The sequence below is a fragment of the Anomaloglossus baeobatrachus genome, chromosome 11, assembly GCF_048569485.1.
Source record: "Anomaloglossus baeobatrachus isolate aAnoBae1 chromosome 11, aAnoBae1.hap1, whole genome shotgun sequence".
Taxonomy (NCBI): Eukaryota; Metazoa; Chordata; class Amphibia; order Anura; family Aromobatidae; genus Anomaloglossus; species Anomaloglossus baeobatrachus.
This window is the reverse complement of record NC_134363.1, coordinates 192979762-192995117: the sequence shown is the minus strand read 5'-3', so window position 1 is coordinate 192995117 and position 15356 is coordinate 192979762. Positions and strand designations below refer to the sequence as shown.

At 50.3% G+C, this 15356-nt stretch overlaps 1 protein-coding gene across 1 annotated transcript in view; it reads left to right on the top strand.

Moving 5' to 3' along the window:
• Positions 1-15356, top strand: part of ARHGAP32 (Rho GTPase activating protein 32) — a 300910-nt gene that overhangs the window by 26358 nt on the left and 259196 nt on the right. The window contains exon 2 of the mRNA XM_075327856.1: positions 9033-9119. The gene's annotated coding sequence lies outside the window, so the exon portion shown is untranslated. The remainder of the gene's footprint in view (positions 1-9032; positions 9120-15356) is intronic.

Genomic DNA, 15356 nt, shown 5'->3' with positions numbered 1-15356 from the left:
CACTGGTTTATGGCCGCCACAAATGCCTCCCATTTGGTTTCTGTTCTCGTCGTTTCTCCAGCTAGGCTTTTTATATTCAGTGACGTTATTGATGAGACGAAGCTCGGGACGGAGGCGGTGATGTTTTGGTGACGTGGACTGTAGTGACACAGCCCAGGACGGAGGCGGTGATGTTTTGGTGACGTGGACCGTAGTGACACAGCCCAGGATGGAGGCGGTGATGTTCCGGTGACGCGGATCGTAGTGACACAGCCCAGGACAGAGGCGGTGATGTTCCGGTGACGTGGACCGTAGTGACACAGCCCAGGACGGAGGCGGTGATGTACCGGTGACTTGGACCGTAGTGACACAGCCCAGGACAGAGGCGGTGATGTTCCGGTGACGTGGACCGTAGTGACCCAGCCCAGGACAGAGGCGGTGATGTTCCGGTGAAGTGGACCGTAGTGACACAGCCCAGGACAGAGGCAGTGATGTTCCGGTGACGTGGACCGTAGTGACACAGCCCAGGACAGAGGCGGTGATGTTCCGGTGACGCGGACTGTAGTGACACAGCCCAGGACAGAGGCAGTGATGTTCCGGTGACGTGGACCGTAGTGACACAGCCCAGGACAGAGGCGGTGATGTTCCGGTGACGCGGACTGTAGTGACACAGCCCAGGACAGAGGCGGTGGTGATCCGGTGACGGGGACTGTAGTGACACAGCCCAGGACAGAGGCGGTGATGTTCCGGTGAAGTGGACCGTAGTGACACAGCCCAGGACAGAGGCGGTGATGTTCCGGTGACGTGGACCATAGTGAGACAGCCCAGGACAGAGGCGGTGATGGACCGGTGACGTGGACAGTAGTGACACAGCCCAGGACGGAGGCGGTGATGTTCCGGTGACGCGGACTGTAGTGACACAGCCCAGGACAGAGGCGGTGATGTTCCGGTGACGCGGACCGTAGCGACACAGCCCAGGACAGAGGCGGTGATGTACTGCTGTCCTGCTCCGTTCTCTGGCACGTCTAGAGGCTCCAGCACACGGTACATATCCAGTGGCTCCGGCACCCGTGCGGTGATCGTTTCGCTGTCATGCGCCATTCTCTGGCATGTCTAGAGGCTCCAGCACACGGTACATGTCCAGTGGCTCCGGCGCCTGTGCGGTGATCGTCTCGCTGTCCTGCTCCGTTGTCTGGCATGTCTAGAGGCTCCAGCACACGGTACATGTCCAGTGGCTCCGGCGCCTGTGCGGTGATCGTCTCGCTGTCCTGCTCCGTTGTCTGGCATGTTTAGAGGCTCCAGCACACGGTACATGTCCAGTGGCTCCGGCGTCTGTGCGGTGATCGTCTCGCTGTTCTGCGCTGTTCTCTGGCATGTCTAGAGGCTCCAGCACATGGTACATGTCCAGTGGCTCCGGCGCCTGTGCGGTGATCGTCTCGCTGTCCTGCTCTGTTCTCTGGCATGTCTAGAGGCTCCAGCACACGGTACATGTCCAGTGGCTCCGGCGTCTGTGCGGTGATCGTCTCGCTGTCCTGCTCCGTTGTCTGGCATGTTTAGAGGCTCCAGCACACGGTACATGTCCAGTGGCTCCGGCGTCTGTGCGGTGATCATCTCGCTGTCCTGCGCCGTTCTCTGGCATGTCTAGAGGCTACAGTACACGGTACATGTCCAGTGGCTCCGGCGCCTGTGCGGTGATCGTCTCGCTGTCCTGCGCCGTTCTCTGGCATGTCTAGAGGCTCCATCACACGGTACATGTCCAATGGCTCCGGCGCCCGTGCGATGATAGTCTCGCTGTCCTGCGCCGTTCTCTGGCACGTCTAGAGGCTCCATCACACGGTACATGTCCAATGGCTCCGGCGCCCGTGCGATGATAGTCTCGCTGTCCTGCGCCGTTCTCTGGCACGTCTAGAGGCTCCAGCACACGGTACATGTCCAGCGGCTCCGGCGCCTGTGCGGTGATCGTCTCGCTGTCCTGCGCCGTTCTCTGGCACGTCTAGAGGCTCCAGCACACGGTACATGTCCAGTGGCTCCGGCGCCTGAGCGGTGATCGTCTCGCTGTCCTGCGCTGTTCTCTGGCATGTCTAGAGGCTCCAGCACACGGTACATGTCCAGTGGCTCCGGCGCCCGTGCGGTGATCGTCTCGCTGTCCTGCTCTGTTCTCTGGCATGTCTAGAGGCTCTAGCACACGGTACATGTCCAGTGGCTCCGGCGCCCGTGCGGTGATCGTCTCGCTGTCCTGCGCCGTTCTCTGGCATGTCTAGAGGCTCCAGCACACGGTACATGTCCAGTGGCTCCGGCGCCTGAGCGGTGATCGTCTCGCTGTCCTGCGCCGTTCTCTGGCATGTCTAGAGGCTCCAGCACACGGTACATGTCCAGTGGCTCCGGCGCCCGTGCGGTGATCGTCCTGCGCAGTTCTCGCTCCGTCCCGGAGGATTTTGGGCACTTCTCTGGATAGCGCGGCTTCTGCCTCCTACGTGGGATCCGTGCACTGATGGGAACTTTTACAATGTGGTTTTTCTTAGATGTAGAGAATTTCTGAAAAGAAAAGAGCTGTATTCAGCGAGCAATGAAAGCTCCATGTAAAGCCGCTCCCCGGTAATGGAGCCGCCGCACTGACCCGGCACCGAGCACAATGCTCCACATCTGTTTAACTATTTAACAAGCACTTACACTTTATTTTTAGGCGTATTGCAGAGAGCAGATTGCTAAATGTCAGATATAGAGAAGAACTGGTCTCTGATAAAGCCGGGGGTGAGATGGTAAAGAACGCTACGCTCAGACACCCTCTGCTCCGCTCAGACACACACCCCCCCCCAGTCACATGTACATTAGTGATTGATACCTGATCAAATGTTATCTGGGCTGTCGGTAGTCACTGCTGGTCACCGGCTAGGCCTGCCATGTGCACACTGTACAGCTGGGGTCTGCTCCAAGCTGTGTACACAGTCACTGCTGGTCACAGACTGGGCCTGTCATGTGCACACTGTACAGCTGGGGTCTGCTCCGAGCCGTGTACACAGTCACTGCTGCTCACAGACTGGGCCTGCCATGTGCACACTGTACAGCTGGGGTCTGCCCCGAGCCGTGTACACAGTCACTGCTGCTCACAGACTGGGCCTGCCATGTGCACACTGTACAGCTGGGGTCTGTCCCGAGCCGTGTACACAGTCACTGCTGCTCACAGACTGGGCCTGCCATGTGCACACTGTACAGCTGGGGTCTGTCCCGAGCCGTGTACACAGTCACTGCTGCTCACAGACTGGGCCTGCCATGTGCACACTGTACAGCTGGGGTCTGTCCCGAGCCGTGTACACAATACACACCGGAGGGAATGGCCGCTTTTTTTCCCCATATGGCAACTGTGAAGCCGAGAAGAATCTGGAGTCCAGCGCTTTCTAGCCTCAGTGTAAATCCAGACTGGAACTGGAAAAATCAAGCAATGTGAAGCAAGGACTGATCATCAGACAACCTATAGCCAGGATTTCACTGCCAACCTTGTGGGCTTCACTGGTGCCTCTGTGTGGACAGCGTTGTGAGCAAGGTGTGATCGAGGACTAGCTTCTAGAGAAGGGGATTCCTTAACAAAATGATCAGAGCAGGACGTGAAGGAACGTTCCAAAATAAAGATCAGAGGAGGACGAGAAGCAAGGTTCTGATATAAGGATCAGAGGAGGACGTGAAAAATCGTTCTGATATAAGAATCTGAGAAGGACATGAAGGAATGTTCTGCTATAAGGATCAGACGAGAATGTGAAGACTCGTTCTCATATAAGGATCAGACGAGAATGTGAAGGAACATTCTGATATAAGGATCAGAGGAGGTGAAGGATTGTTATCAGTCTGATAAAATGATCAGAGTTTCCTCTGATATCTGTGGTTGGATGATGGCTACATGACAAGCTGGTAAAGGTGAAGTAATTACATGTGAAATATATTCTTGGTGCACCCTGACTCCTCTGACTCCTGTGGATGGACGCCCCTTGCTGTCAGGCTGGTGGAGGTGCAGTAGTGATGGGGAAGGTTTTCTTGGTGCACCGTGGCTCCCCTGTACCTGTGGATGGACGCCCCTTGCTCAATGTGCGGGTCCGGGGACCTGCCTGGATGAATGTGGGGGTCCGGGGACCCGCCTGGATTAATGTGCGGGTCCGGGGACCCGCCTGGATGTATGTGCGGGTCCGGGGATTTCCATGTTCTTGTACTTCAGACCAAGGTTCAAGGGTTTAGAATTAAAGAAGTGGAAGAAGAAAAGTTACAGAGGACAATCGGGAGTCGCTCACTGGAATTTTAGGAGCAGGACTGTCCACAGAAGTAACGACTGTCAGACCCCGGCACGGCCGCCAGCCCTGAGGATGATACCATCGCCCCCACATTGGACGGATGCGGCGTCGTCCTCGCTGGTGGCGAGTATTGCCCGCACTTCCTTTTCCTGGTTAGGATGTTTTTCACAATCTTAATCGATAAATGGAAATTGTTTCCAGGTTTTTGTTTTTAGTTTTTGTTTTTTACAACTTAGGCTAAGTTCACACTTCAGTTGTTTTCAATCCGTCAGGTCCGTCAGCAACGGATCAGTTGTTTTTTAGATGTCAACTGATGCAACTGATTTGTTTTTCACAGGATTCCTTTCACAGGAATCCTGTGAAAAAACTGATCAGTTGCGTCCGTTACATCCGCTGTGCATCCGTTTTTTGACGGATCAGTCATCCGTTTGTGTTTGGGACAGCCCAGTGGGCGTGCCAAACATGCTGGGCATGCTCAGTAGAGCATGGCGGAATCCAGCGCTGGATTCCGTCGTAAGACGCATTACGACGGAATCCAGCACCATAGACATACATTGCAAGTGTGGCGGATGGCGACGGATTCCTGCGCGGCCCGTTAATTTTGACGGCCCGAAAAACGTTACATTCTGCGTTGCTCCACGCTCGGCGGTCAGTCAAAAACAACGGACCGCGACGCAGCGGATGCGACGCAGGGTCATCAGTCGCAATCCGTCACTAATAGAAGTCTATGGGGAAATGCAGGATTCCTGCAAAATATTTTGCAGGATTCCGTAATTCCTCAAGGTTACGGATTGTGACTGATGCAAAATAACTGAAGTGTGAACTTAGCCTTAGGCTAAGTTCACACTTCAGTTGTTTTCAATCCGTCAGGTCCGTCAGCAACAGATCAGTTGTTTTTTAGATGTCAGGCTAGTTTCACACTTGCGTTGAACGGGATCCGTAGCATTGCATTGTGTGACGGATGCAACGGATGCGTTGCATATAGTGGCACAACGCATGCTACAGATCGTACAAAATAACGCAGTCCGTTGTAGTTTTTTTTCCTTGACTTTACACATCTGAGCATGCGCAGTTGTGTAAAGTCAGGTGCGTTAACGGAATCCGTCAAATGACGCTTTCTAACGGAATCCGCCACCATAGGCGTCCATTATAAAAACGGACGCCTAACGGATTCCTGCAGATTGCGTTTTTTTGACACTCCGCCAAGCGCAGAAAAACATTACATGCTGCGTTCCATCTGCCCGACGCAGCGTCAAAATAACGACGCTGCGTCGTCCAGCGGATGCAACGCAGACACTTGCGTTACAGTGCGTCGTCCATACAAGTCTATGGAGAATAGCGCAGTGCGTTAACAGACTGCGCTATTCTCCATAGTGACGGACTGCGCTGAACGCAAGTGTGAAACTAGCCTTAACTGATGCAACTGATGTGTTTTTCACAGGATTCCTTTCACAGGAATCCTGTGAAAAAACGGATCAGTTGCGTCCGTTACATCCGCTGTGCCTCCGTTTTTTGACGGATCAGCCATGATCCGTCTGTGTTTGGGACAGCCCAGTGGGCGTGCCAAACATGCTGGGCATGCTCAGTAGAGCATGACGGAATCCTGCGCTGGATTCCATTGTAAGACGGATTACGATGGAATCCAGCACCATAGACATACATTACAAGCTTGACGGATGGCGACGGATTCCTGTGCGGCGCGTTAATTTTGACGGCCCGAAAAACGTTACATTCTGCGTTGCTCCCCGCTCAGCGGTCAGTCAAAAACGACGGACCGCGACGCAGCGGATGCAACGCAGGGTCATCAGTCGCAATCCGTCACTAATAGAAGTCTATGGGGAAATACTGGATTCCTGCAAAATATTTTGCAGGATTCCGTAATTCCTCAAGGCTACGGATTGTGACTGATGCAAAACAACTGTAGTGTGAACTTAGCCTAACAGATGTGGTCACTGAACGACCCCCAGTGGACGGGCCGAGCCGTGATCCTTCACTATGGATGTGACCTCCTGAGCGTGAGAAAAGATGGTGGAGAGCGCAGGAGAATAATCCCATCTGCAGACAGGATGCTCCGTCCTGCCAGAATCTGGCCCCGTCCACCACATGACATCACCGTCACCGAAGGAGAAGACCGAGACTGCTGAGGTGGACGCAAGCCAAGAGGATTGGAAGCGCTGCCATGAGAAAGCCTCCATTTAACCTCTCCGCCTGTCTGCAGATGGTGACTGGTAGGAAGATCTGCTGTCTGAAGAACCGGCCGACCGCCACCTCGGTACACCGGACAACGACCAGATCCGAGAATAGGAGCAGATCGGGCTTGACCAGAGCCGACCAGATCCGAGAATAGGAGCAGACCGTGCCTGACCGGGGCTGACCAGATCCGAGAATAGGAGCAGACCGTGCCTGACCAGAGCTGACCAGATCCGAGAATAGGAGCAGACCGGGCCTGACCAGAGCCGACCAGATCTGAGCATGGGAGCAGACCGGGCCTGACCAAAGCCGACCAGATCCGAGAATAGGAGCAGACCAAGCCTGACCAGAGCAGACTAGATCCGAAAATAGGAGCAGACCGGGCCTGACCGGAGCCAACCAGATCCGAGACTATGAGAAGACCGGGCCTGACCAGAGCCGACCAGATCTGAGAATAGGAGCAGACCGGGCCTGACCAGAGCCGACCAGATCCGAGAATAGGAGCAGACCGTGCCTGACCGGGGCTGACCAGATCCGAGAATAGGAGCAGACCGTGCCTGACCAGAGCTGACCAGATCCGAGAATAGGAGCAGACCGGGCCTGACCAGAGCCGACCGGATCTGAGAATGGGAGCAGACCGGGCCTGACCAGAGCTGACCAGATCCGAGAATAGGAGCAGACCGGGCCTGACCAGAGCCGACCGGATCTGAGAATGGGAGCAGACCGGGCCTGACCAGAGCTGACCAGATCCGAGAATAGGAGCAGACCAAGCCTGACCAGAGCCGACTAGATCCGAGAATAGGAGCAGACCAAGCCTGACCAGAGCCGACTAGATCCGAGAATAGGAGCAGACCGGGCCTGACCGGAGCCAACCAGATCCGAGACTATGAGAAGACCGGGCCTGACCAGAGCCGACCAGATCTGAGAATAGGAGCAGACCGGGCCTGACGAGAGCCGACCAGATCCGAGAATAGGAGCAGACCGGGCCTGACCAGAGCTGACCAGATCCGAGAATAGGAGCAGACCGGGCCTGACCAGAGCCGACCAGATCTGAGAATGGGAGCAGACCGGGCCTGACCAGAGCTGACCAGATCCGAGAATAGGAGCAGACCGGGCCTGACCAGAGCCGACCAGATCTGAGAATGGGAGCAGACCGGGCCTGACCAAAGCCGACCAGATCCGAGAATAGGAGCAGACCAAGCCTGACCAGAGCCGACCAGATCCGAGAATAGGAGCAGACCGGGCCTGACCAGAGCCGAGAATAGGAGCAGACCGGGCCTGACCAGAGCCGACCAGATCCGAGAATAGGAGCAGACCGGGCCTGACCAGAGCTGCAAACACGTCAGAGCTGGAGTGAGAAAATACAACATCCAGTCTGCTCTGGTCAGGCCCAGTCTGCTTGTATTCTTTGATCTGGTCAGCTCCGGTCTGCTCCTATTCTCAGATCTGGTCGGCTCCGGTCAGGCCCAGGCTGCTCATAGTCTCAGATCTGGTCAGCTCTGGTCAGCTCCGGTCTGCTCCTATTCTCTGATCTGGTCGGCTCCGGTCAGGCCCGGTCTGCTCCTATTCTCGGATATGGTTGGCTCCGGTCAGGCCCGCTCTGCTCCTAGTCTCGGATCTGGTCGGCTCCGGTCAGGCCCGGTCTGCTTTTAGTCTCGGATCTGGTCGGCTCTGGTCTGGCCCGGTCTGCTCCTAGTCTCGGATCTGGTCGGCTCAGCTCTCTGCTCCGTTGTTTCTATCGGGACTCGTCTCTATCCGCTCGTGCTGCCGTGTTGTATTATTTGCTTAATCATTTCATAGTGAAAGGTTTTGCAGCTTTTTCTTACGCTTTGGCCCCGATTCTTTTGTATATTTTTATGTCTCTTTTCTTTTTACAATATTTGCTGCAGTTTTTACCCTAAAGTCTTAAACCCGGCACATATATATCTATATATAAATATATATATCTTGGTTTCATAAATCTTTTTTCAAAATCAAAAATGGTCCCTAAAGTATTTTTACTTTTTGACCTTTATTGTGGACTTTTAGTGCGAAACGTGGCAGTTAGCAAAATATCACAAATTGTACCCAAATGTTCTTGTGGACATAAAATCTCTCCGGGGGTTACTGAAGAACATTTGCGCAAAAATGTATCAGCAAAATCAAAAGGCCGCAATCGAATCAACTGAAAATATATTTCAGAAACCAACATAGAACAGTTACGTTAAAAGAAACCTAAAAAGAGCAAATGGCGCAATAAATATGGCACAAAAAAAGGAACAATACAAGGTAATAACGGCCCAGGGGGAGCGGTGAGCCCGGCCCAGGGGGAGCGGTGGGCCCGGCCCAGGGGGAGCGGTGAGCCCGGGGGAGCGGTGGGCCCGGCCCAGGGGGAGCGGTGAGCCCGGGGGAGCGGTGGGCCCCGGGGGAGCGGTGAGCCTGGCCCATGAGAAGTGATGAGGCATTTCCAAAACCATCCCAGACACTGGAAAGCTCCTGTAACGCGTCGTGTGCGGGGGCTCAGGGTCCTGCGGTGGAGACCATTTGTGCGACGTCTTCGGATTCTGCTTTGGCTGATTATTCTTTTTCTTTATTTTCTTTTCTCAGCTGAGAGATTTTTGCGATTATGAAGGAGTAACACGCATCACTGAGGCCGGAGCCTTCACCGAGGCCGGAGCCTTCACCAAGCCCAGGGTATGTGGACTTTTGATCAGGGTCATTTGGATGTTTTTGGTTGTCATTATGATTTATAAAGAGTAAACCCAGTAGTGACAATAAATATCTTCACTCGACACTGACCGTGAGCGGAAAAAGATTGTGCCACCATTCATATTCTCTGAAAAAGGCCAAGAAAGCAAAACATCTGCCGGGGAGGGAAACTGTAGAGCACAACTGTATTATGTGGCTGTGTGCCTGATGTCTGTGTATTAGTGAGGATACCAGATATTATGTGGCTGTGTGCCTGATGTCTGTGTATTAGTGAGGATACCAGATATTATGTGTCTGTGTGCCTGATGTATCTGTATTAGTGAGTTTACCAGATATTATGTGGCTGTGTGCCTGATGTATCTGTATTAGTGAGGATACCAGATATTATGTGTCTGTGTGCCTGATGTATCTGTATTAGTGAGGATACCAGATATTATGTGTCTGTGTGCCTGATGTCTCTGTATTAGTGAGGATACCAGATATTATGTGTCTGTGTGCCTGATGTCTCTGTATTAGTGAGGATACCAGATATTATGTGGCTGTGTGCCTGATGTCTCTGTATTAGTGAGGATACCAGATATTATGTGGCTGTGTGCCTGATGTCTGTGTATTAGTGAGGATACCAGATATTATGTGGCTGTGTGCCTGATGTCTCTGTATTAGTGAGGATACCAGATATTATGTGGCTGTGTGCCTGATGTCTCTGTATTAGTGAGGATCCCAGATATTATGTGGCTGTGTGCCTGATGTCTCTGTATTAGTGAGAATACCAGATATTATGTGGCTGTGTGCCTGATGTCTCTGTATTAGTGAGAATACCAGATATTATTTGGCTGTGTGCCTGATGTCTGTGTATTAGTGAGGATCCCAGATATTATGTGGCTGTGTGCCTGATGTCTCTGTATTAGTGAGGATCCCAGATATTATGTGGCTGTGTGCCTGATGTCTGTGTATTAGTGAGGATACCAGATATTATGTGGCTGTGTGCCTGATGTCTGTGTATTAGTGAGGATCCCAGATATTATGTGGCTGTGTGCCTGATGTCTGTGTATTAGTGAGGATCCCAGATATTATGTGGCTGTGTGCCTGATGTCTGTGTATTAGTGAGGATACCAGATATTATGTGTCTGTGTGCCTGATGTCTCTGTATTAGTGAGGATACCAGATATGATGTGGCTGTGTGCCTGATGTCTGTGTATTAGTGAGGATCCCAGATATTATGTGGCTGTGTGCCTGATGTCTGTGTATTAGTGAGGATACCAGATATGATGTGGCTGTGTGCCTGATGTCTGTGTATTGGTGAGGATCCCAGATATTATGTGGCTGTGTGCCTGATGTCTCTGTATTAGTGAGGATACCAGATATTATGTGGCTGTGTGCCTGATGTCTGTGTATTAGTGAGGATACCAGATATTATGTGGCTGTGTGCCTGATGTCTCTGTATTAGTGAGGATACCAGATATTATGTGGCTGTGTGCCTGATGTCTGTGTATTAGTGTGGATCCCAGATATGATGTGGCTGTGTGCCTGATGTCTGTGTATTAGTGAGGATACCAGATATTATGTGGCTGTGTGTCTGATGTCTCTGTATTAGTGAGGATACCAGATATTATGTGGCTGTGTGCCTGATGTCTCTGTATTAGTGAGGATACCAGATATGATGTGTCTGTGTGCCTGATGCCTGTGTATTAGTGAGGATACCAGATATTATGTGGCTGTGTGCCTGATGTCTGTGTATTAGTGAGGATACCAGATATTATGTGGCTGTGTGCCTGATGTCTGTGTATTAGTGAGGATCCCAGATATGATGTGGCTGTGTGCCTGATGTCTCTGTATTAGTGAGGATACCAGATATTATGTGGCTGTGTGCCTGATGTCTGTGTATTAGTGAGGATCCCAGATATTATGTGGCTGTGTGCCTGATGTCTCTGTATTAGTGAGGATACCAGATATGATGTGGCTGTGTGCCTGATGTCTCTGTATTAGTGAGGATACCAGATATTATGTGGCTGTGTGCCTGATGTCTCTGTATTAGTGAGGATACCAGATATTATGTGTCTGTGTGCCTGATGTCTCTGTATTAGTGAGGATACCAGATATTATGTGGCTGTGTGCCTGATGTCTCTGTATTAGTGAGGATCCCAGATATGATGTGGCTGTGTGCCTGATGTCTGTGTATTAGTGAGGATCCCAGATATTATGTGTCTGTGTGCCTGATGTCTGTGTATTAGTGAGGATCCCAGATATTATGTGTCTGTGTGCCTGATGTCTCTGTATTAGTGAGGATACCAGATATTATGTGGCTGTGTGCCTGATGTCTCTGTATTAGTGAGGATACCAGATATTATGTGGCTGTGTGCCTGATGTCTGTGTATTAGTGAGGATACCAGATATTATGTGGCTGTGTGCCTGATGTCTCTGTATTAGTGAGGATACCAGATATTATGTGGGTGTGTGCCTGATGTCTGTGTATTAGTGAGGATCCCAGATATTATGTGTCTGTGTGCCTGATGTCTCTGTATTAGTGAGGATACCAGATATTATGTGTCTGTGTGCCTGATGTCTCTGTATTAGTGAGGATACCAGATATTATGTGTCTGTGTGCCTGATGTCTCTGTATTAGTGAGGATACCAGATATTATGTGGGTGTGTGCCTGATGTCTGTGTATTAGTGAGGATCCCAGATATTATGTGTCTGTGTGCCTGATGTCTCTGTATTAGTGAGGATCCCAGATATGATGTGGCTGTGTGCCTGATGTCTGTGTATTAGTGAGGATCCCAGATATTATGTGTCTGTGTGCCTGATGTCTCTGTATTAGTGAGGATACCAGATATTATGTGGCTGTGTGCCTGATGTCTCTGTATTAGTGAGGATACCAGATATTATGTGGCTGTGTGCCTGATGTCTCTGTATTAGTGAGGATACCAGATATTATGTGGCTGTGTGCCTGATGTCTCTGTATTAGTGAGGATACCAGATATTATGTGGCTGTGTGCCTGATGTCTGTGTATTAGTGAGGATACCAGATATTATGTGGCTGTGTGCCTGATGTCTCTGTATTAGTGAGGATCCCAGATATTATGTGGCTGTGTGCCTGATGTCTCTGTATTAGTGAGGATCCCAGATATGATGTGGCTGTGTGCCTGATGTCTGTGTATTAGTGAGGATACCAGATATTATGTGGCTGTGTGCCTGATGTCTCTGTATTAGTGAGGATCCCAGATATGATGTGGCTGTGTGCCTGATGTCTGTGTATTAGTGTGGATCCCAGATATGATGTGGCTGTGTGCCTGATGTCTGTGTATTAGTGAGGATCCCAGATATTATGTGGCTGTGTGCCTGATGTCTGTGTATTAGTGAGGATACCAGATATTATGTGGCTGTGTGCCTGATGTCTGTGTATTAGTGAGGATCCCAGATATGATGTGGCTGTGTGCCTGATGTCTATGTATTAGTGAGGATCCCAGATATTATGTGGCTGTGTGCCTGATGTCTGTGTATTAGTGAGGATACCAGATATTATGTGGCTGTGTGCCTGATGTCTGTGTATTAGTGAGGATACCAGATATTATGTGGCTGTGTGCCTGATGTCTGTGTATTAGTGAGGATCCCAGATATTATGTGGCTGTGTGCCTGATGTCTGTGTATTAGTGAGGATACCAGATATGATGTGGCTGTGTGCCTGATGTCTCTGTATTAGTGAGGATATCAGATATTATGTGGCTGTGTGCCTGATGTCTCTGTATTAGTGAGGATCCCAGATATGATGTGGCTGTGTGCCTGATGTATGTGTATTAGTGAGGATACCAGATATTATGTGGCTGTGTGCCTGATGTCTCTGTATTAGTGAGGATACCAGATATTATGTGGCTGTGTGCCTGATGTCTGTGTATTAGTGAGGATACCAGATATTATGTGGCTGTGTGCCTGATGTCTCTGTATTAGTGAGGATACCAGATATTATGTGGCTGTGTGCCTGATGTCTCTGTATTAGTGAGGATACCAGATATTATGTGGCTGTGTGCCTGATGTCTCTGTATTAGTGAGGATACCAGATATTATGTGGCTGTGTGCCTGATGTCTCTGTATTAGTGAGGATACCAGATATTATGTGGCTGTGTGCCTGATGTCTCTGTATTAGTGAGGATCCCAGATATTATGTGGCTGTGTGCCTGATCTCTCTGTATTAGTGAGGATACCAGATATTATGTGGCTGTGTGCCTGATGTCTCTGTATTAGTGAGGATACCAGATATTATGTGGCTGTGTGCCTGATGTCTCTGTATTAGTGAGGATCCCAGATATTATGTGGCTGTGTGCCTGATGTCTCTGTATTAGTGAGGATACCAGATATTATGTGTCTGTGTGCCTGATGCCTGTGTATTAGTGAGGATCCCAGATATTATGTGGCTGTGTGCCTGATGTCTCTGTATTAGTGAGGATACCAGATATTATGTGGCTGTGTGCCTGATGTCTGTGTATTAGTGAGGATACCAGATATTATGTGGCTGTGTGCCTGATGTCTCTGTATTAGTGAGGATACCAGATATTATGTGGCTGTGTGCCTGATGTCTGTGTATTAGTGAGGATACCAGATATTATGTGGCTGTGTGCCTGATGTCTCTGTATTAGTGAGGATACCAGATATTATGTGGCTGTGTGCCTGATGTCTCTGTATTAGTGAGGATACCAGATATTATGTGGCTGTGTGCCTGATGTCTCTGTATTAGTGAGGATCCCAGATATTATGTGGCTGTGTGCCTGATGTCTGTGTATTAGTGAGGATCCCAGATATTATGTGGCTGTGTGCCTGATGTCTGTGTATCAGTGAGGATCCCAGATATTATGTGGCTGTGTGCCTGATGTGTCTGTATTAGTGAGGATCCCAGATATTATGTGGCTGTGTGCCTGATGTCTCTGTATTAGTGAGGATACCAGATATTATGTGGCTGTGTGCCTGATGTCTGTGTATTAGTGAGGATACCAGATATTATGTGGCTGTGTGCCTGATGTCTGTGTATTAGTGAGGATACCAGATATTATGTGGCTGTGTGCCTGATGTCTGTGTATTAGTGAGGATACCAGATATTATGTGGCTGTGTGCCTGATGTCTCTGTATTAGTGAGGATACCAGATATTATGTGGCTGTGTGCCTGATGTCTCTGTATTAGTGAGGATACCAGATATTATGTGGCTGTGTGCCTGATGTCTCTGTATTAGTGAGGATCCCAGATATTATGTGGCTGTGTGCCTGATGTCTCTGTATTAGTGAGGATCCCAGATATTATGTGGCTGTGTGCCTGATGTCTCTGTATTAGTGAGGATACCAGATATTATGTGGCTGTGTGCCTGATGTCTCTGTATTAGTGAGGATACCAGATATTATATGGCTGTGTGCCTGATGCCTGTGTATTAGTGAGGATACCAGATATTATATGGCTGTGTGCCTGATGTCTCTGTATTAGTGAGGATACCAGATATTATGTGGCTGTGTGCCTGATGTCTGTGTATTAGTGAGGATACTAGATATTATGTGTCTGTGTGCCTGATGCCTGTGTATTAGTGAGGATACCAGATATTATATGGCTGTGTGCCTGATGTCTCTGTATTAGTGAGGATACCAGATATTATGTGGCTGTGTGCCTGATGTCTGTGTATTAGTGAGGATACCAGATATTATGTGGCTGTGTGCCTGATGCCTGTGTATTAGTGAGGATACCAGATATTATGTGGCTGTGTGCCTGATGTCTCTGTATTAGTGAGGATCCCAGATATGTGGCTGTGTGCCTGATGCCTGTGTATTAGTGAGGATACCAGATATGATGTGCGTGGGCCGTCAGTCATGGGCTGTGATGCCCCGGGACCTGGCCGGATCCTGGGATTTACAGGGGGAGAGATTTCCCACCACAGCATAGGGAGCGTCGCATTCCCACACAGAGGCCTGGACTGAGGTCAGAGGAGCAGAAATCTGCACGCGCGCCGGCAGAATATCTCTGTATTCTATTTAAGACCCTTTTTTGTGCGTCTTTTCTAAAGACGTCGTCAGTGGATTCACTAATTTAATCAGAAGACTTGCCTCACGCCTCTACTCCCCGTCCCCCGGTCCAGCGCTGCCTCTCTGCCACTGCTCTGCTGATTTTTACTGGCTGCTGCCAATCACTGAGCTCAGCAACTAATGCGATCTCTATCAGCAGAGCCACAGAGCTCAGTGATTGACTGCAG